At 43.9% G+C, this 22344-nt stretch overlaps 1 protein-coding gene across 1 annotated transcript in view; it reads right to left on the bottom strand.

Annotated features, from left to right (window-relative positions):
* LOC126414355 (frequenin-1) overlaps window positions 1-22344 on the bottom strand; it is a 284481-nt gene that overhangs the window by 141534 nt on the left and 120603 nt on the right. The gene's annotated exons all lie outside the window — the stretch shown is intronic.

The raw sequence follows: 22344 nt of genomic DNA, 5'->3' as shown, positions 1-22344 counted from the left end.
ACGTCCTACCATCTGTCTGTCACCTGCAGATGGCAGCCAACTCTCACACGACCAGTATCATGGTTTAAGAAATTTTTATCCACATTTTAACTGTTACAGAAGAAGTTTTACTTTAAAAAGGATAACTGTTCACGTTTTTTGCTTTACTGTAGAAAATCGGTGTATGTTAGGAGTAGCTTTCATTACTTTTACTGACGATTCATAGCTATTGGCCTGTAAAGAGCACTACACTGGTGGCAGGGGGCGGGATTATCGCTATTTAGGAGCGAGCAGCTGAGCCAAAGTTAGCGTTTGAGGCATCATTGGTTGTAGTTGCTAATTCTTAAAATCAGCCCTTCAGGCATCAGTGGTTGCAGTTTGCTATTTGTTGTTGGAATCGGCTCTTCAGGCGTTATTAGTTGTTATTTGCAATTCTTTTAAAAATCAGCCCTTTGGCGTTATTGGTTGTGGTAGTGGCAATTTCTTACAGTCAGCTCTTCAAACGTTATTGGTTGTTGTTTGATGTTCCTTAAAATCAGCCCTTCTGGCGTTTTACTTTGGCAATTTGTTGTATTTCCGTCTGAGTTGGTTTTTATATTAGCCGTTCTGCTGTGTGTGAAAAATTTTGTCTGGCTACGTTGTTGCCAGTGTTTTTAAAAAGCCCATAAATTTTTAACTCTCACTAGCTTGTACTTTCAAGCTAACTTGGTGTTATATAGTCTGTGTTACCTACCCATCAACTAAACGCAGCCATTCCTTTGGTTATTTGGTCGCGTGGCACGGGGTTGGATACCCGTCCGTGCCTATCAGACCGGGAGATATGCGAAGATTTCGGTTACGTCATGCTCAGACAGAGATTCCGAAATCAGATACTAGATTGTAAGACGTACCCAAGAGAAGATATAGACACATATCACAATGTAGCAGTGATGAAGAGTAGGCTGAAGTTTAAGAGATTAGTTATGAAGAATCAATACGCAAAGAAGTGGGATACCAAAGTAATAAGGAATGAAGGGGTACACTTGAAGAGCTCTAAGGCTATAGATACGGCAATGAGGAATAGCTCTGTAGGCAGTACAGTTGAAGAGGAAAGGGCTTGTTTAAAAATGGCTATCTCAGAAGTTCGGAAGAAACACGAGGGTACAAAGAAGGCAGCTGTGAAGAAATCCATGGGTAACAGAAGTAATACTACAACTAATCGATGAAAGAAGGAAGTGCCAAAAAGGTTCGGAGAAATTCAGGAATGCAGCAATACAAGTCGCTGGGGAATGAAATAAATAGGGAGTACCGGAAAGCTAAGACAAAATCGCTGGCAGAAAAATGTGAAGAAATCAAAAAGAAACGATTGTCGGACGGACTGATTCACCATTTAGGAAAGTGAAAACAACCTTCAGTGAAATTAAAAGCAAGAGTGGTAACATAAAGAGCGCAACGGGAATTCCACTGTTAAATGCAGAGGAGAGAGCGGATAGGTGAAAAGAATTCTTTGAAGACCTCTATAAGGGGAAGGTTTATCTCATGTTGTATAAGAAGAAACAGAATTTAGAAGAGGTAGAGGATTTAGAATCAGAATTTAAAAGAGCTTTGGAAGAGTTAATATCAAGTAAAGTAGAAGGGATAGATGAAAATCCGCCATAATTTCTAAAATCATTGTGGGAAGTGGCAGCAAAATGACTATTCACGTCAGTGTGTAGAATGTAAGAATCTGGCGACATATCATCTGACTTTTGGAAAATACCATCCTCACAGCTGCACAGTCGGCTTAGCACCTCATGCATCCAAGCTGCTGACAAGAACATACAAAAGAATGGAAAAGAAAATTGACAGTGTGTTAGATGACTATCATTTTGGCTATAAAAAAGAGAAAACACCACGAGACAATTCCGACGTTGCGGCTGATAATGAAAGCAAGACTAAGGAAAAATCAAGACTTGTTCATAGCATTTGTCGACCCGGAGAAAACGTTAGACAACGTAGAATGGTTCAAATCGAAATTCGGAGAAAAGTAGAGAAAAGCTACAGGAAAAACAAGGTGATATACAATATGCATAAGAACCAAGAGGGAAAAATAAGACCGGAGGAGCAAGAACTAAGTGCAAGAATTGAAAAAAGGGGTGTGGGACAGGGATGTAGTCTTTCACTTCTACCGTTCAATCTATACATCGAAGATGCCAAAGGAAACAAAAGGAAGGTTAAAGAGTGGGATTAAAATTCAAGGTGAAGGGACATTAGCTATAAGATTCGCGGATGACATTGCTGTCCGCAGTGAAAGTGAAGAACTACAGCGTCTGTTGAACGAAATGAACAGTGTAACGAGTACAGAATATGAACTGAGAGTAAATCGAATAAAGACGAAAGTAACGAGAAGTAGCAGAAATAAGAACAGCGACAAACTTAACATCAGGATTGATGGTCACGGAGCAGATGAAGTTAGGGAATTCTGGTGCCTAGGCAGCAAAATAACCAGTTTCGAATGGTGCAAGATGGACAGCAAAAGCAAACTAGAACTAGCAAAAAGGGCATTCCCGGCCAAGAGAAGTCTACTGGTATCAGACGTACGCCTCACTTCGACGAAAACATTTGCGAGAATATGCGTTTGGAGCACAGCTTTGTATGGTAGTGAAACATGGACTGCGAGAAAACCAGAAGAGAAGAGAATCGAAGCATTTGATATGTGGTGCTTGAGACGAATGTTAAAAATTAGGTGGATTCGTAAGGTAAGGAATGACGAGGTACTGTGCAGAATCGCAGAGGAAAGAAATACATGGAAAACACTGACAAGGAGAAGGGACTGGATGGTAGGACATGTGTTAAGATATCAGCAGACAACTTCCATGGTACTATAGGAAGCTGTAGAGGGAAAATTCTATAGAAGAAGAAAGAGGTTGGAATACATCCGCCAAATAATTGAGGACATAGGTCGGAAGTGCTACTCTGAGATGAGGCTGTTGGCACAGTAGAGGAATTCGTTTCGTCTATATGTACTGATAGAGACAGTAATACAATGAGAATGAGGAGTACTGCAGCAGCGACTGCCCAAGCTGACTGCAATTCGCACGCAGCAGCGCTGGTCAGCCTCATTTATACGAGGGGCTTTCAATAAGTAACGCAACACATTTTTTCTCAGCTAATTTCGGTTGGAAAAACGCAGAATTTGTTGTGGAGCATCGTGAGATTATTCCTGCTTCTGCCCTTATAGTTGAATGAAGTTCCGATAGGTCTCGGCGCTATACGTAGCATTCAAAATGGCTCTGACGCAGGTGCGTTCGAAGCAGAGAGATGTCATTGAGATTCCTTTGGCGGAAAACCAGAGCATCACAGATATTCATAGGCTCTTGCAGAATGCTTGTCGAGAACTGGCTATGAAGAGTCGGTGAGTCGTTGGGCGAGGTGACTGTCATCATCGCAATAAGCTCAAGCAAACCTGTCCCACAGTTGTGACTGCTCCAATGTCAGAATGTGCGGACACTCTCACTCGAGATGTTCGACAGGTCACTATAAAACACCTCTCTACTCAACTGGACGTATCCGTTGTGCTGACACACTTAGAAATTTCGCAAAGATTTGAAGTCACATGCTTTGGTTCAGAAATGTGTCCACTATTGAGCAATATACATTTTTAATACCATGCCAGCAGCCATTAAAAGCTTAACTAAAAAAAATTCTGTTCGAAAAGAGTCTAATTGATTTATTGGTGGCCAATCCTTCAACTCCATTGACGAATTTCTTAACAGAACCGATTGATGCGTATTCGTTATTATTAATATCACATACTGTGAATATTGGGTCCAATTTAACTTCTTTACAAATTTTGTACAGTAATGTGATCATTGTAAATAACTGCTGCAAAATTTTTGTAATTTTTTTTTTTTGTAATGCGTGGCTAAAATAGCGTAAGAATTATCATCTAAGTGTGTTGAATATTTAATATTTGGTGACAATTTTTACATCCTTTTAAATTTGAATATACTTAAGATACCATTTTTTGACCGATTAGACATCGACAAAGGCAATTTCATTTTGGAACTGTGGAAGGTACTTTAAAGTATCTGTTCTTATTTTGTAATTATTTATTGAGTGTTGTTATTCTCTGACGTGTTCCACATCCCAAAGGATCTCCTAACGATTGATTAATTTTCGAACGAAAAGTCCATCTAATCTAATACAAACTTGTCCACCAGTTAGGATACTCAACGGTGTGTGGCTGCAGGGTTCCTTGCCGCGTAACACAAGACTATATTGAGTTTTGTTAAACGTCGTCATACGCGATGAAGCATGGGTTCATCACTAAGTGCCAATCGGTGCAGTGGCGCGACCACCACCTCTCCTCCTAAGCAAAAGTTTAAAGCCTCACTCTCAGCAGGTAAAGTCACGACGACGGTCTTCAGGGACTGTCAAAGGGTATTCTATTTGATGTCCTCCCTAGTGGTGCAACAATAAAACTGGATTGTGGTGCCCTCATAGAACTGAAGAAACGACTTCAGCGTGTTCATCGTCACAAAAATGAAAGCCCTCACACAATTCCGTGTAGCCGAGAGGAGCTCACTGAACGTCATTGGGCTGGTCTTCCTCATCCGCCCTACAGCGCGGATCTCGCGCCTTCCATCTGTTTGGCCCAATAAAGGACGCACTCTATGAGAAGCAGTAAGTGGATGATTCGAACGTTATTGACGGAGAAAGACGTAGGCTCTGACGTCGACATGTCGAAGGATACTGTTCTGGCACACAGAACCTCACAGTGAGGTGTTGCAAGGCCGTCACATTAAACGGAGATTATTTGTAGCCAAAAGAGTTGGAAATAATATGGTCCAATGCAACCCTGAATAAAATGGACCTATATTCAAAAGAAAAAATATTGCTGCTTTATTTACTGAACGTCGATTTTATCTCTATCGACCAGTATCGTCAAGTTCTGTTAACACTGTTTCTTTAGCTGTGATGGCCAGTCACAACACGCGACAGCAGCGACCCTTAGGACTTAGTTACAAATCAGTAGAGACGTGGTACTACCCAGAGGTGCAATGTCTAATCCAGTTTTTCGGCGGGTCTTTAGTTAGAGGAAACAATCAAAAGCGTCGTAGGGTGAAAGCAGTGAGACCTTGGTAAGGTCGCCGGTGGATCTGCACAAACAAGCCACCTAATTCCTGTAAACTCCGGGGTGTGGGGCGATAAGCTCTGATGCGACGTTCAGTCACACTCCAGATGTGTTCTATCGGGTTCACAAAATGGTTCAAATGGATCTAAGCACTATAGTCTTAACATATGAGGTCATCAGTCCCCTAGACTTAGAACTACTTACACCTAACTCACCTAAGGACATCACACACATCCACGCGCGAGGCAGGATTCGAACCTGCGACCGTATCAGCAGAACGGTTCCGTACTGAAGCGCCTAGAACCACTCGGCCATAGCAGCTGGCTGATCGGGATCGGATCTGGCGAGTTCTTGGGGGGAGGGGGGGGGGGGCTGCACATCAATTGGAATTACCTCTGTGTTCCTCGAACCACTTCGTAACACTCATGGCCTTGTGACATGGCGCATTACCTTGTTGAAAAAACCAATGCCGTCGGGAACCACGATTGTCATGAATGGTGTACGTGGTCTGGAACCAGTATACGATACTCCTTGGCCGCCATGAAGCCTTGCAGGAGCTCCACTGCACCTAAGGATGTCCACGTGAATGTTCCACAGAGCATAATGGAGCAGGCGCCAACTTGTCTCCTTCCCGCAGCAGTCAAGCAACTATTCCTCTGAAAGACGACGGATTCGTGCCCTCCCACTGCCACGCTGAAAGTATCGGTCACGTTTCCATTTCACTAGTAGTTGCCAATGTTGTGGTGTAAACATTGGCACATACGTGGGCCCTCGGCTGCGGAAGCCCATCGTTAGGAGTGTTCGGTTCACTGTGTTTTCGGACACACTTGTACTCTGCCCAGCATTAAAGTCTGATGTTAATTCTGCCTGTTTCACCAGTCTATATAGACTGCAACGTCTGACATCTGTAATGAGGGGTGGCCGCCCGACCACATGATGTCTGGACGTTGTTTCACCTTGGTTTCGCCCCACATGTTCAAAACACTCGCCACAGTACTCCTCGAACACCCGGCAAGTTGAGCAGTTACCGAAATGCTTGTGCCGAGCCTTCGGGCCAACACGGCTGCCGTCTATTAACTCAGATAGATCGCGCGGAAGGAGATTTTGATGCTGAAAGGCAACAGAGAAGTCAGGTGAGTGATCCTTCATCTAAGGAAATCAGTATCGCTACCAATGTTCCTACCAATGTTCTTCAGTAATAGACAACGACATAGTCTCCGGCAACATATGACGTAATTCGGACAACAACAAACTAAAGAGCCCCACAGCCTAGTGATTTCCTGATCACGATAGCGGACGCATTCTTTGAAAACTCGAGACAAACAAATGTGTGGCAAGAACTCCCTGCAGGATTCATTAAAGAATCACACCAAGGAAAACCTACCTTATTATACCTTTCGTAAATCGCGATCGCAGTGTAGACACTTTATCGTTGCTAGATTACCGGTTTCAACAGTCTTGCGTTGCCATGATCTGATTTAAGGGGAAATCATAAACATATTATAGGGAGAGGAGACTGCAATTAACTTCGCCCGTTATATAAATTACAGATTTACACGTACCGCATGGAACTTCTTATAAAATTGTCATTTTACTTTCCACGTTTTGACTTCACGTAATGGTAGCATAAGACTGTCGAAACCGTTCATCTTGGTACAAAGAAAGCGTCTACAGTGCGATCGCACGAAATGTCTTCGTAACATCCAGCCATACCAATAGCTCCACAGCACAGCAGGTATACCTTACGTTATACTTAATGGTCTTAAATCGCCCCACAGCACAGCATGTGTCCCTTACGTTATACTTATTGTTCTTAAAGTGACGCATCGTTCAACTCTTCACTAAATGATGCGGTTGGGCCGATGTCATTTGAATACTATTAGGTTAAGCTAGATGTACTATGTCCAGTTTAAATATACAGTAAATCGTTGTGACTGCGGGCCTCGACAGTTGGTAGTAATTGAACCAGCAAAGTGTTGCCTGAAACTTCCTGGCAGATTAAAACCGTGTGCCCGACGGAGACTCGAACTCGGGATCTTTGCCTGCAAGGTTCGCAGGAGAACTTCTGTAAACTTTGGAAGGTAGGAGACGAGATACTTGCAGAAGTGAAGCTGTGAGGACCGGGCATGAGTCGTGCTTCGGTAGCTCAGATGGTAGAGCACTTGCCCGCGAAAGGCAAAGGTCCCGAGTTCGAGTCTCGGTCGGGCACACAGTTTTAATCTTCCAGGGAGTTTCATATCAGCGTACACTCCGCTGCAGTGTGAAAATCTCATTCTGAAGTGTAGCCTATCTGGCAATCCATTATAAGTAGACACGCCCCGGAGTAGTCGACAAGAAAGTTGCCGAAGGATCCTCCACGAACACTAAGATTTCTGCGGACTGCTGATGGCAGGATCGACACCATCGAGGCGGCGATCTTCTCCAACATCAATTCGAACCGAGCGCTCTCGCCTGATGTATTGAACACACCAACCTCGGCTCGCTCCGACATCCTCCTACATCAGAAGCGCTAGCGCCTCCGATGTACGGGACGCCTGTGAATCTCTGACCGAGGAAGCATTTCCATGACCTAACAGGCCACAGACGCAATGAGAATGCCACGCGTCTAAAACAATTAGTATTTTGGATATCGCAATAGTGAAGCCACTATTCTCATTCCTTCCCAGTTTGTTTGTGGTACTAAATTTACTTTGCTGGTGAAATGAGTTAAATATTATAATTAAAAAAATCTTGCTTCCAGATTTTCTGTGTCTCAGATACGAGATTGATACGAAGATTGCGTGTCGACATTCCCTCTGTACAGGAGTAATTTTGGGCCAGGTTATTTTTAGTGCAGCGCCTTTCAAACTGTAGCTATTTGTTCTCACCAAGATGGCGGTAACAGAGAGGCTCCTTGGTTTGAAAAAGTATGTGAAGTGAGCATGGATACCTTCCCCACAGGCAACGGGCAGTCGGGATCAACCAGGTAATGAACACGTAACTGTTCTCAGAAGTAGCTTGTAAGACTGACGTAGAATTGTTATTCACTACTTAATAAAAGCCCACTTTATGCATTGCACCTCGCATTCCGGTGAGATTCGACGAAGCTTATGCGTAAGAATTAGCACTGGAGTTATTCAATCACACTGTTTCGCGCTCAAACTTAAATACTCCGCCAGAGACGGTGTCGCCAAAGGTGTTCTTCGTTTTAACAAGAGAAGCGATACAAAAGTTGGACACGGGACAGTAGTAAGAATCGAACCTGAGCCAAATGCTAAGCAGTCTCGTGCGCTATCATCTACACTATGGGGATAACTGATGCTAATTGTATCTGGCGGATCATCTGTACACTGCTGGCCATTAAAATTGCTACACCACGAATATGACGTGCTACTGACGTGAAATTTAACCGACGGGAAGAAGATGCTGTGATATGCAAATGATTAGCTTTTCAGAGCATTCACACAAGGTTAGTGCCGGTGGCGACACCTACAACGTGCTGACATGAGGAAAGTTTCCAACCGATTTCTCTTATACAAACAGCAGTTGACCGGCGTTGCCTGGTGAAACGTTGTTGTGGTGCCTCGTCTAAGGAGGAGAAATGCGTACCATCACGTTTCCTACTTTGATAAACGTCGGATTGTAGACTATACCTATTGCGGTTTATCGTATCGCGACACTGCTGCTCGCGTTGGTCGAGATCCAATGACTGTTAGCAGAATATGGAATCGGTGGGTTCAGGAGGGTAATACGGAACGCTGTGCTGGATCCCAACGGCCTCGTATCACTAGCAGTCGAGATGACAGGCATCGTATCCGCATGGCTGTAACGAATCGTGCAGCCACGTCTCGATCCCTGAGTCAACAGATGGGGACGTTTGCAAGATAACAGCCATCTACACTAACAGTTCGACGACGTTTTCAGAAGCATGGACTATCAACTCGGAGACCATGGCTGCGGTTACCCTTGACGCTGCATCACAGGCAGGAGCGCCTGCGATGGTGTACTCAACGACGAACCTGGGTGCACGAATAGCAAAACGTCATTTTTTCAGATGAATCCTGGTTCTGTTCACAGCATCATGATGGTCGCATCCGTCTTTGGCGACATCGCGGTGGACGCACATTGGAAGCGTGTATTCGTCATCGCCATACTGACGTATCGCCCGGCGTGATATGGGGTGCCATTGGTTACACGTCTCTTGTTCACATTGACAGCACTTTGAACGACCCGTGGCTCTACCCTTCATTCGATCCCTGCGAAACCCTGCATTTAAGCAGGATAATGCACGACCGCATGTTGCAGGTCCTGTGCCGGCTTTTCTAGACACAGAAAATGTTCGACTGCTGCCCTGGCCAGCACATTCTCCAGATCTCTCACCAATTGAAGACGTCTGCTCAATGGTGACCGAGCAACTGGCTCGTCACAATACGCGAGTCACTACTCTTGATGAACTGTGGTAACGTGTTGAAGCTGCATGGGCAGCTGTACCTGTACACGCCATCCAAGCTCTGTTTGACTCAATGTCCAGGCGTATCAAGGCCGTTATTACGGCCAGAGGTGGTTGTTCTAGGTACTGATTTCTCAGGATCTATGCACCCAAATTGCGTGAAAATGTTCACATGTCAGTTCTAGTATAATATATTTGTCCAATGAGTACCCGTTTATCGTCTGAATTTCTGCTTGGTGTAGCAATTTTAATGGCCATTAGTGTATATACGAGCGCAGTGACCTAAATGGCTAGCTTTAATGATAATTAACTAGGAAACGGGGTAACGTATCCAATGTTTTCCGTAACAGTTATTTTTCAGAAAAACATATCCTGCAACACGCAGCACCCTTAGCAGCTTTTCAGACTGTTCCTGATCACCTTGTGCACGCCAACTTCATGTGAAGGAATGTTAGTATACTGCTGAGAAAAAAATCAAGTAAGACATGGTGCACGCCATCGGCAGGTATGTAAATGATTAGAGCTGCAGTTTTCTGTGAGGCGTGGAAGGGCCACCAGAATGCAGTGTTTCATGCTGTTACCAGGCCAGATAGAGTAAACACTCACAAAAATCAGTGTCAGAAGATGAATGACCACTGTGAAGTAAACGCAGATACCACTCACCCTCGTAAGAGCGTTATCAGCACCTGACGGAGTTTGAAAGGGGTGTCAACGTGCATCTCCATGTGACCGACCGGCAGTATCTTCCAGTTGTCTAGATTTGTGGCAAATGTGGATGAGACAGTAGCCTGGTGTTTGACTACATGGGAAAAGTGAGGAAAGGTTTGCTCGTCATCAAAGTTCCAATCGACCACGTCTGACCACCGCCATTTTGTGCATTAAGCACACTGTAAGCCCTTCAGATCAGCGTCTATTGTTCAAGGACAAGTATTGGAGTTTTCAGTTATCCCACAGCATTGGTTGGCGACAGCAGCAACAAGATTAGGAAATTACTGTCCTATGCGTAGGCTCTGACTTCTTATGAATGGCGTCACATTGTGTTTCACGATCAATGGTGGTTGTTCTTCACCACGATTGTCCATAATCGGCCACTATGGTGGTGACCTGGCGACAGGTCCCATTCTTCCAATGTTTTTGAGAGGCACTGTGATGTTATTCCTGGTGTAATGGCGTGGAGAGTCACCGGGACTTATTTCGTGTCATGGCTATTAATAACTGACGTAGATCTGACGGGCATCGTGCGTCTTCACGTGTTACCTTCCGAGCGACAGTTTCAAGGTGTCATTTTTCAATAGGATAATGCTCTATGAACTGTCGGCGTGGTAATGAGGTACTGGAGGCCAATAAGGTTCCCAGATCTGTCCCCGAAGAACAAGCGAGTGACCAGCTCGGTCGTCAGTTCTGTTCCGGCACCAGTGTCCAGGGTATCAAGAACCAGTTACAAAAGTTGTCGGCTATCTTGCCTCAGGAGCGGGTACAACGGTTTTATGCACCCTTCCCATCCAAATCCCTGTATGCATGCAGGCTGGAGGGGTAGCGACCTCACACTGGTGAGCTCATACAGCCTAGTTCATAGTAATTTAGATCTGGGTTTGTAATCACTGAAATAACATCACCTCCCCTCTCAGGCTGTGAAATTTCATTTTCGTTTCCCAGCCCCTTCAGAATGCTTCACTTTTTTTCAGGTGGTATACGTGTGAAGACCCGGCGGCACTGAAGTTACAAATGTGTGTATGCAGCTTTACGTCGCGTTTGTTTTTTTCGGCCATCCTGTACTTTCTCTTACCCCTCAGTTATGCTCCATACACGCAGCACAATAAAACCGAAATTTTAAAGCCCGGGTTACTGGCTATAACACTGCAGCACAGTTCGAGAGACAGCCATGCGGTGACGTGTACTGGAAAAACCGCCTTCAGGGAGTGACACATCGGAAATGTCCGGTTTTCCCGTAGTATTGGGAAATCATTGATGCGGGAGGCGACGGACCAGGTGGCCCCTTCCAAAGGGACACGCACGTAGACAGTATGCGTGCAAGCGCGTGTCGCGTGACAGCTGCGGTCGCAGCCACCAATAAACGCCGACATGCCGTCTGCGCCGGCCTCTGAATGTGTGTGCGTGCGTGTCAGCACATGCGTGTGGGGTTTGGGGCTCAGAACAGCCGTACGCCGGTCAGAGAGAATATCCGACACAGCCGGACGTTTTTCGTTGTTATTCGTATATATTCTCCGTAATCACCAGAAGTCTCTAATCCTTGGTATCTACGAAGCAAATTAAATTAACAGCTACTGAACAATTTTTTCGGGGATTTCTGAAAATACATGGCGTTTCAAAGAATATTTATTCTATTTCACACGTTCTCGATATGTGTAGGGTGAGGAATAGCAAGGTGTGTAACATAGGGGCGCTGCAGAAAGAGAATTCGCCACGTTGATGGGCGCATTTCGTTGTTATTTATAAATTCTCCCGAATCTCCAGAACCCTCTAATCCATGGTATCGAACATAAATATTAAACGTAGATGTATGGTATAATTTTTCAATACTAGGGCTATTCGGAAAGTAAGTTCCGATCGGTCACGAAATCTAAACCACTGTGAAAACAAAAAAATGTTTCATTTTCAACAGTTAGCCACACCTTCCAGCTACTTCTGCACGTCAGCGATTCAACCTAAACATTTGTTGTAGTGTTGTACCAACTCTCCAGTACGCTCATTATAGAAGGTACCCGCCTGTGCTTTCCATCAATTCTCTACGCTGGTCCGCAGCTCTTTCTCTGTGCCAAAATGTTTTCTTCAAAACTAGTGGTTTATGTGAGCAGAGATGAAACTCCAGGTGAGCAAATTACATGCTCCATTATGGGTGATCAAATCCTTCCCAATCGAAAACGCCACAGGAGCACCTTCATTGCCCCTGCAGAGTGCAGTCAAGAACTGTCATCAAGAGGGATAAGCATGACAGTTGTGTTATGTGGGCTGCATGACATTAGGTGAAATCTCTCATCAGGCCCTCATACTTGGCGGGAAACACTATGTTCTGGGCATCTTTACGTGGTCATTGTGGTCTCAGAATTGAAAAGAGCTTCACTGGATGTTCACTGTGGTTTCCATTTAGCGCCCGATCGGACCTTACTTTTCGAATAGGCCTCTTAATTTCTGAAAGTACAGGTTACTTCAAAAAGTTTGAGCCAATTTCACAAGAGTGTATCCTCTACATAAATGAAGATAGGAACTTGAGATGAATTTAAAAGTTATGCATGTGTAATCTTTTTATTTTAAGAAGAGCCATCCAATGATATAAAAATAGGGGAAGATTGGATAGTATAGTACACATCAGATTTTTCTATATTTCACTTTTTTTTTAAGTTGTATTGGAACATTCTTCACGTTAAACATAGTGTACACAGATGAGCCAAAACATTGGAACCATCCGCTTAATAGATTGTTTGTCCGTATTTGGAACGAAATATACCACTGATTGTGCGTATCAGGTATCCGGCAATTTGTTGGTAGGCTTGTTGAGCTATGTGGCATTACATGTCTGCGCACAGGCTATGTAATACGAGTAAATAGAGGGTCGCTGATTAGTTTCGTCTTTACTGAGATGTTTATGACACGTATAGTATAGATTGTCAGCTCTACATAGACGCAGTTCTCATGACCAATATATCGCGAATGTAACATTGAATCTAATCTTCTTCGAAGGTTTCATTGATCTTAAAATATTGTTTCCTATTTGTTACTGAACAGTCTCGATAGAAACCTTGTTATTTCCCAAAACAGATTTCATGGCCTCTTCTCTGTATTACCATCAAACTTGTAGTCTATCACCTGAAGTAATTCTTGAAGTTGAATATTTATCGCTCCCCTCATTCTCATTTCAAAAAGTCCGACATTCGACAGCTTCCTTCCATTTTCATCCCATTTATATTGTGATATCTCTATTTTCGCCCGTTAAATGAAAATAGAGAAAGAACTTTGAGCCTCAGTCCATCAGTAGAGAAAAATTTCTAGGCTGATGCATAACTTAATTCCTAGGTATGCTTAATCATGTTAGTGTAAACGCTGAATTGTGTAATTCCATATGTAATTTGTCAAAAATGATCATTTAAGTAATTTTACGTTAAGCCAAGGATCGTTACAATAAGACGTTGACATGTTTATCTTTGCCTTATCATCATGTTCACCTTGCTTTCTCTTCTTTGGAATGAGTAATATATTTGAAAATGGGTTATAACCCGAAACCAAGATTGTGCAGTAACCATAATAAAATTTGTGAAACGAGGCAAAAAACAGTGTTTGTTTTATCAAAATACGTTTTTATTGTATGTGCTTTATCCGGTATAGCCCGAAATCGCTTCCTTCAATACATTCCGAACGTACCGCTTTCGAAGTGTAACATTCCACTGCTAATTCTTGGGTTAGACGTTTTCACAGCCTACAATGTAGAGAATAATAACAGTTGTATATTTAATCACTTCCACTGGTGAGTAAGGCTTAAGAACTAAAGTATGTTTCGCGTGATATGTCAGTACTAAGTTATATAGCTCTATGAAATGTAGACCAAACATAGAAATAACTTCTACATTGTATTAGAGAAGGTAAAAAGAAATACGTATTGTGACGAACAGGAATGTCACTCCTGTCAAAAAAAGGTATTTGCAGGAAAGTCACTGCGATTTATGATGCTTCCCTGGACATGGTCCTTAACGGTATGTGCGATCACCACGAACGGCAATGCTTTCTCTGCAACGTATTCTCATGCTGGCCACAATGTTGGTAAGTACGAGGCCTGTTCAGAAAGTAAGCTCTGATTGATTGCCAAATTAAAACCACAGTGAACATCAGAAATGTTTTACTTGTAACAATTAGCTACACCTTTCAGCTACTTCTCTACGTAGTCGCCGTTCTGACTTAGACTTTTGTCATAGCGTTGTACCAACTTTTCAATAGCCTCATCATAGAAGGCAGCCGCCAGTGCTTTCCGCCAATTCTCCACGCTGGCCCACACCTCGTTGTCTGTGTCAAAATGTTGTCTTCAAAGACAGCGGTTCATGTGACCAGAGATGAAACTCAGGGGGAGACAATTGCGGACTGTATTGTGGGTAATCTCACATTTCCATTTGAAAACGATGCAGGAGCATCTTCATTGCCCCTGCAGAATGCGGCTGAGAATTGTCTTGAAGAAGAAACAGCACGACAGTTATGTAATGTTAGCTGCATAGCTTCAGGCGAAATTTCTCACCAGGCCCTCGTACTTGGCGGCAGACACTATTTTCTAGACATCTTTACGCACTCACTGCGAGCTCAGAAATGAGAAGAGCGACGTGATGCTAACTGGGGTTATACTAGAGACACTACCCAACACATGTGTGCAAAGCTTTATCGGATTTTCATAGTCATTTCCACTTCGCGACCGATCGGAGCTTACTTTCTGAACGCCCCTCGTATTTCCTATTGTGGGGCATTCTATTCCTCTACCTGCGTTGTTAACAACTGCTGGACGGTCCTTGGTGCATATGGTACTGCGGCAATGTATCTCTCCAAAGCATGCCACATGTACTCGATGTGATTTAACCCTTTGTTGCCTGACGGTACTTAAAAGTACCAGTAAGTTTTGACTTTCATTATTTTCTCCTGGTGCAGTTTCGTGATCTGAGAGCCTGTCGGTACGTAACAGTAACTCTGCTCTACTGTTTCATAGATGTTATTGTGCAATACATAGACCTCTCTGGCGGTCAGAGCTTGAAATTGTCTTTCGCGCGCTGCTGTGAAAGCAGAAGATTGTATGTGCTTGTTTCCATGGTGTTGCCTGAATTTGTGCGCAATTTATTGAAACTTCCGTTGAGTTTTCCATTGTACGTACTTACCTTCTTTGTTTTTTTATAATATTTTGAAGAATTACGTTACATGTGAATGAGATAAAGTGGAAAATATAAGGCGGACTTATTAATACCGTTAGGTTGTGTGAACACTTTATTGTAGCAACAATGCATTACCTCTCACTAGTTGTTCTGTCCACTTTTTCTCACACAAAAATCGGTAAATACATTTGCCTTTGGAACAATTAGAACAAACAGGAAAGGTTTGCCAGGGAATTTACCTAAAGAAAAATGTCTAAATCAAATCACAGAGAGTCATCTTTAGACCTAACAGTATTTCAATGGAAGGAAAATAAAGTAGTGTATTTTGCGTCAAACTTCCATGGCACTGAGCAGAGCGTAGTGACAAGAAAACAGAAAGATGGAACTAGTATGACTATACCACGACCGGTTATTGTATGTGATTACAATAAACACATGGGTGGTGTGGATCATGCAGACAGATTACGTTCAACATATGGTTTTGACAAGCGATGAAAGAAATGGTGGCACCGTCTCTTCTGTGGAGCAATAGAAATTGTTTTTGTCAATGCTTACGTCATTTTCAGTGATCTACATGGGGCACTGCCACTGCTGAAATTCAGGCGTGCTGTGGCAGTAGGGCTAATGAATGAACAGCAAGTGCCAAATCTCAAAAAGAGAAACTCTGGTAAAGATGAAATAACTCTCCCAAAGAGAACGAAGGATAACTTTTCTGTTCCGAAGGATGTACGTCTTGGCAACCGAGGAAACCATTTTGTAGTGTTCAGTTGTAAAAGAGGACGATGCGAAATGTGTGCGAAAAATAAAATTCAGTCGAGACCACATTCACAATGTAGTACATGTAAAGTGTATTTGTGCTGCAATGAAAAAAAGAACTGTTTCCTACAGTTTCATGAGGTATCACTAAATATGTGATATGTATACACTGTCAAAAATGTATAGCTAAGTTAATATGCATTGTGAAGTTGCTCTAGAATAAATTTATGCGAAATTTAAAAAAAAATTCAGAAATATCATATTTCTGTTAATTAATTTACTAATGTAAAAATATTTAATATTTATGTGGAATAAAATACAAGTTATAAAAATTGGAGCATTTTTCTGCGCATGTTGTGATTCTGTCCATGGAGTCTGACGGTACTTCTGAGTACCAGGAGAGAAAAAAGTTGTGCAAAATAAAATAAAATTTTACAAAAAATCCTACCGTCATTTGAGGCCACAATAGCATAAATTCTGCAAAGAAAATGTTAAAAAGCAAATTTTTTCTTATGTCAGGAAACAAAGGGTTAAGTCGGGGGAAAGGGCAGACCAGTCAATTCGCCAAATGCACTCTCGTTGCAAGAACTCGCCCACAGGAGTCCCGCTCAGGCAGCGGAGGTGAGCGGATCATTGCACGCTAAGCGCTCGCTTGCTACCACCGCTGCCGCCCTCCAGCATGCCTGGACGATGTGAAACGGGAGGCAAAGCCGCCGCCGTGCTGCAGTTTCTGGGTCTCGTGCTCGGCGCATCAGGAGATGGGAGACGCAAGAAGAAGAAGACGACGGAACGGAAGGAGCAGTGCTTCCGCTGCCAAGAACTTTGCCACGTTGCCAAGTACTGCCGGAACCCAGTGGCGTGGCTTCGGTGTGCACAACCACACGATTCCCGCCACTGTACGAATAAGGACGCCAAACGCTGCTGCGCCAACTGTGGCGGTGCTCACGCAGCGAATTACCGAGGCTGCAGTTATATCAAGAACTGGAGTCGCGGCGAGAAGACGACGGAGACGCAAGACCATCAAGGAGGCGTACACAACGGCGGCCGTTGCATCCTCGTCACCCCCGGCCCCCGGCGGATCCGGGGTGGTCTATGACGCGGCTGTTCCACCAGACGCAGTCAGCGAGCCGTGCGCCAGGGTCCGCACCTCCGGCGACAAAGAAATTGTTGCCCTCAAAGCCGCAATGGCGGAACAGAGGGCGGCACTCCAAGTCGAACTGGCGGAGGCTCGGCAGCTGGTGCACAGTCTCCGTGATGCACTGGCCAGCCAGCCCCGCCCAGTACCAAAGAAGGACGCCGACACGCAGACTGCCGCCCCCGTGGAGCCCGTAGCAATACAGGAAGCCACGGGGGTGGTGACACAAGACGCCGCCGTGCAGACAGCCGTCGCGGCGAAGACCAAGGCAACCCAGTTTATCTCGAAGCAGGCTCCCTGTCCCCTCTCCAAGACGCAGCTGCAGAAAATAGTGTCCATCCATTTGGACACTTTCAGGTCTTACAATGCCCGCCCTCCTCTCACTCGGCCGTGCGGTTCTGGCGCTGCAGTCCGGAACCGCGGGACTGCTACGGTCGCAGGTTCGAATCCTGCCTCGGGCATGGATGTGTGTGATGTCCTTAGGTTAGTTAGGTTTAAGTAGTTCTAAGTTCTATGGGACTGATGACCTAAGATGTTAAGCCCCATAGTGCTCAGAGCCATTTCAACCATTTTTCCTCTCACTCCTGCTGAGTGGGAAGTTCTCGTCGCCTCGATCGAACAAGCCGGGAACGCGAGCAAAGAACAAGGGGCGAGGACCGCTAAAGACGCCGAAGCCGCCAGCTGGGAAGACGTGCCAGATCCCGAAGTGTCACAAGCGGACACATCCAAGAAGAAAAAGAAGAAGGACAAGAAGAGGCACTCAGATGCCAGGAGAACCTAGAAGACTCTCCTCCTTACCGCGCCAGACACCCATCATCTTCATCATTATCATCATCAACCACTCGCCCTGTCAGTCGTTGACTGGCAGTCCTAGGCGTCAACAGGGCCAGTCAAGTAAAGGCCCCTAGCTGACGCACTGCTATTATCCATTCAACCTACTGTCTGTCTCTCACCGGCAATCATCAGTCTACCTAACCACGCACAACCATCCCAGTTATTTTTAAACGTCCCAGTGTGCTTTCAATTCTTCCAAATTCTTCCAAAGTGGAGTAAATGTCTAATGACAACAGACTCCCCCTTACCTTCCTCAAGAAGAGGAATTCATGTGCGAAGAGAGAGAGAGAGAGAGATTCACCCACTGGCTCAGTTCGATGCAGTCGTGCATTCTCACCCACATATAAATGCAGTCAGGGCTGAATGCACCACTGAAACGAATCACATGGGGAAGGTGTCAGTATCAAAATAGCGATGACGGTATTTCAGGGGTGTATTCGGAGTATGCGGATAGATACCTATGACGTAGAAGCTCACAGCTACCTCCTGACACCAGTAGTAGCCTCAAGTAGGCTCACAGCTGAAGCAGAAGACACGACCCGCTGCTGCGAGTACGTGAAGTGAAAGATTTTGTGAAAGACGAGGATACACAGTCTAAAGTGGTTTTTATATGATGAACGGCACAAACTGAAAGTCAGCGGCCTGATAATAATGTATTGTGGCTCATTGGGCAAGTGCAAGTCTTTCCATTGGACGCCACTTTGGCACGTTACGTTTCCCAAGTCAACCCTGCAGTGTGTTCAAAATTAGATGTTACGTCTGACAGTGCAGTACGGAGCGAATGGCGGGAAGCGAAGTTGCCAGCGTGTACTTAGCGCTCCAGCTGGTGACAATAATGCCAGGCCTGGTCGGGGCGGAACCGAGTCGGCTTGCTCGATTGCGTGAACTGCGATCTGCGCAAGCCGGCACATCTGCGACATTTCTCAAACAATTTTAAAGAAATTATTCACTAAGAAACCCTCGCACATCTTATAGGTGAATTCGTCAGCTTCATGACGAACTGCCTATAATTTCGTTGATGGGCACAGATACTTCGATATTAGGTAAACTACTGCAAGAAAGTCTCAAAGTTTGGAGTGAATATTAGGGGTCGCTATCTTTTTGTGCTTGGAGCGTGTTAGGTCATAGGTTGCTGCATATGAAATGTAGATAACATATAGAATTATTCTTTATATTTTGAAGGACATTGCAGTAGGGTTTTGGAATGTACACTGTGTTCGAAAATTATGAATTACCTCGAAGAAAACGATTTATTAACACACAATCAGCACGGATTCAGAAAATATCGTTCTTGTGAAACACTCGTGAAGTAATGAGTGCTATCGACAGGGGATGTCAAATTGATTCCATATTTCTAGCTTTCCAGAAGGGTTTCGACGCCGTTCTTCACAAGCGTCTGCATGACCACGGAATATCTCCACAGTAGTGGGACTGGATTCGTGATTTCCTGTCAGATGGGTCACAGTTCGTGGTAACAGACGGAAAGTCATAGCGTAAAACAGAACAACTATCCGGCGTTCCCCAAGGAAGCTTCATAGGCCCTCTATTGCTCCTGATCTATGTATATTAACGACACAGTAACCGTCTTAGATTGTTTCCAGATTATGCTGTCATTTACCGTCTTGTAAAGTCATCAGATGACCAAGACGAATTGCAAAACGATTTAGATAAGATATCTGTATGGTGCGAAAAGTGGCAGTTGGTCCTGAATAAAGAAAAGTGTGAAGTTATTCACATGAGTACTAAAAGAAATCCGCTAAATTTCGATTACGCGATAAGTCACTCAAACCTGAAGGCTTTAAGTTCAACTAAATATCACACAGATAGTGTTGTGGGTAGAGCAAACCAAAGACTGCGATTCATCGCCAGAACACTGAAAATGTGCCACGGGTCTACTAAAGAGACTGTTTACACCACGCTTGTCCGCCCTATTCTGAAGTATTGCTGTGCGGTGTGGTATCCGCATCAGGTGGGACTGACGGATGACATCGAAAAAGGTCAAAGCTCGTTATGTATTATCGCGAAACAGGGGAGATATTGTCGCAGATATCGTACGCGTATTGGCGAGGCAATCATTAAAACAAAGGCGTTTTTCATGTAATTTCAATCACCAGTTTTCTCCTCCGATTGTGAAAACATTCTGTTGGCATCCACCTACATATGGGGAAATGATATGATAAAATAAGAGAAGTCAGTGCTTGCACTGAAAAATTTAAGTGCTCGTTTTTCCCGCCCTCCTTTCGAGAGTGGAAGAACGGTGAGATATCTTGAAGATGGTTCATTGAACCCTCTGCCAGGCGTTTATAGAAGAGTAATCACACAGATGTAGATGTAGATGTAGACATTCCCATCTGTCCCCAATATCAAGAAAATGGAATGTATATAAAGCGCTCCTTCACGAACGCACGCGTCAGTAACAAAGTCAGAATGAAATATTCATAAAACCATCGTATCTCATAAACGGTCTGAGATATTGAAACAAGATTTTAGGAAATAATAGTGCACAACAAGGAGAATATTTTTCCATATAATTAATATGCGAAACTTCCTGACGTACCGCGAAAATCGAGAAACTACATGTTTTTTAACTGCAATAATGTAATTTTTAAGGACCACCAACAACTGATCAAACGAGTATTTCTGCGGGTTTTGCAACAATATAAGACAAGAAGTTACACGTTTATTTTTATTCTGAGAATAGGCTTTTTCATAACTATTGACCTATGTTGCCCTCAGTTTAGTTTAATAAAACAACGTTTCAAGATTATGTCAAAATTTCAACTGCATAAAATGTTAGTGAGATATGTAGTTGTAAACTCTGTCGCATTTTTTTTTCTTTTTTTTTGAAAAAGAAGCAGATTTTAACGTGGTAACAAGAGAAGTTACGTATTACTCAAAACTCGTCACAGTCCTTCATAAATCCATGTCTCCTCAACTACAATCTTCGTAAGGCTGACAATTCGAGAACAGTCGTATGGTGTAACATTTGCAGTGGCCTCTTTTATCAGAATTTCAGCCCCACTGAGCGTAAATTGTTTGCTGTTCTTTTGACACATTACTTTTCCCCTAAGCCCACATATTTTCCGTCGGATTTAAATGAGCATGATTCGGAGGAGCGCTGACTAAACTATGCCCTTTAGCGTTAGCCACTTCGCCGACCTGGTAGCGTGGAGTTTTTGGCTACTACAGCACTACAAGTCCCATTACCTCCGCCTTATACATTATAGGTTCCCCTTTAACCAATGGAACATTTATTTGTACCCACACCAAAATATTCACTCTCTTCTACAGCATTGTTGGAGGTTTAGCCTTCAAACAGAATGGTACGGCGCATTGTCTATTACTATTGTCGGATTCGAAGGAATATTTCGTAGTAGAACGTTATCTCCACAATGGGGAACGTGCTCTTCGACGACCACTTTTATTGCGAATCTCGTGCTCAGATGTGCTGCAGTGTTATTAATGCAACGCCAATAACACCTCACGATTGCATAACACTCCAATACCAGAAAATACCACTTTGCAACGAGACCTAATGAACTTAGATGCATTATATACGTGGCATCACGTGGTATTGTTTATCCATGACGTGGAAACAGGTGCGCTTTACCAACCGAACTCCTGGCAGCGTGGTAGGGAAAGCCGGCTTGCCATTAGTGATACCTGTGTAACGACGTCACGTTCCCTCCGGTGAACCATACGTCAAAAGTCGCAACTAATTTAAGCGTACTGCAGTTAACCAATAGGGGAAAGGGTACCTAAACTTTGAGAAGGAATGTGAACTATGTGTTATCCCTGGAGTCTCCTCACATCGTAAAGGTTAGATAAAGGTAGATAAAATTTCCATGTTTCAGCCAGGATTCGATCCACCGACCTCTCGATTTCTCGGACCACGCTTCATCGCTAAACCACAAGGCACAACAGCCTGATGATGAATATGAAAGTACTGTCTCTCGAAACGCTAAGATGAATAGTGTTATTAAAGTGGCTGAATGCAAATAATTATTACTGGTACAGTTAATGGCTAGAGTTGAGCTTGATTTAACACTTCGAATAACGCAACTAGCCTTCGTGTATGCGCACTAACCGTACTATGTTTCACGGCAGAACAGCTGCTGTGCACTAGTATTCACAAAACTTTTACGCATTTTGCAATCCACTGGACGGTCATGGACGATATTTACGGCATGACAGAAAATTTCTCTCTTGCTCATGTACAGTGATGGAGATAATGTCTTCTTTCGGAGAGCAGATCATT

This window comes from Schistocerca serialis, chromosome 1 (genome assembly GCF_023864345.2).
Source record: "Schistocerca serialis cubense isolate TAMUIC-IGC-003099 chromosome 1, iqSchSeri2.2, whole genome shotgun sequence".
Taxonomy (NCBI): domain Eukaryota; kingdom Metazoa; phylum Arthropoda; class Insecta; order Orthoptera; family Acrididae; genus Schistocerca; species Schistocerca serialis.
This window is presented reverse-complemented; position numbering and strand designations above follow the sequence as displayed.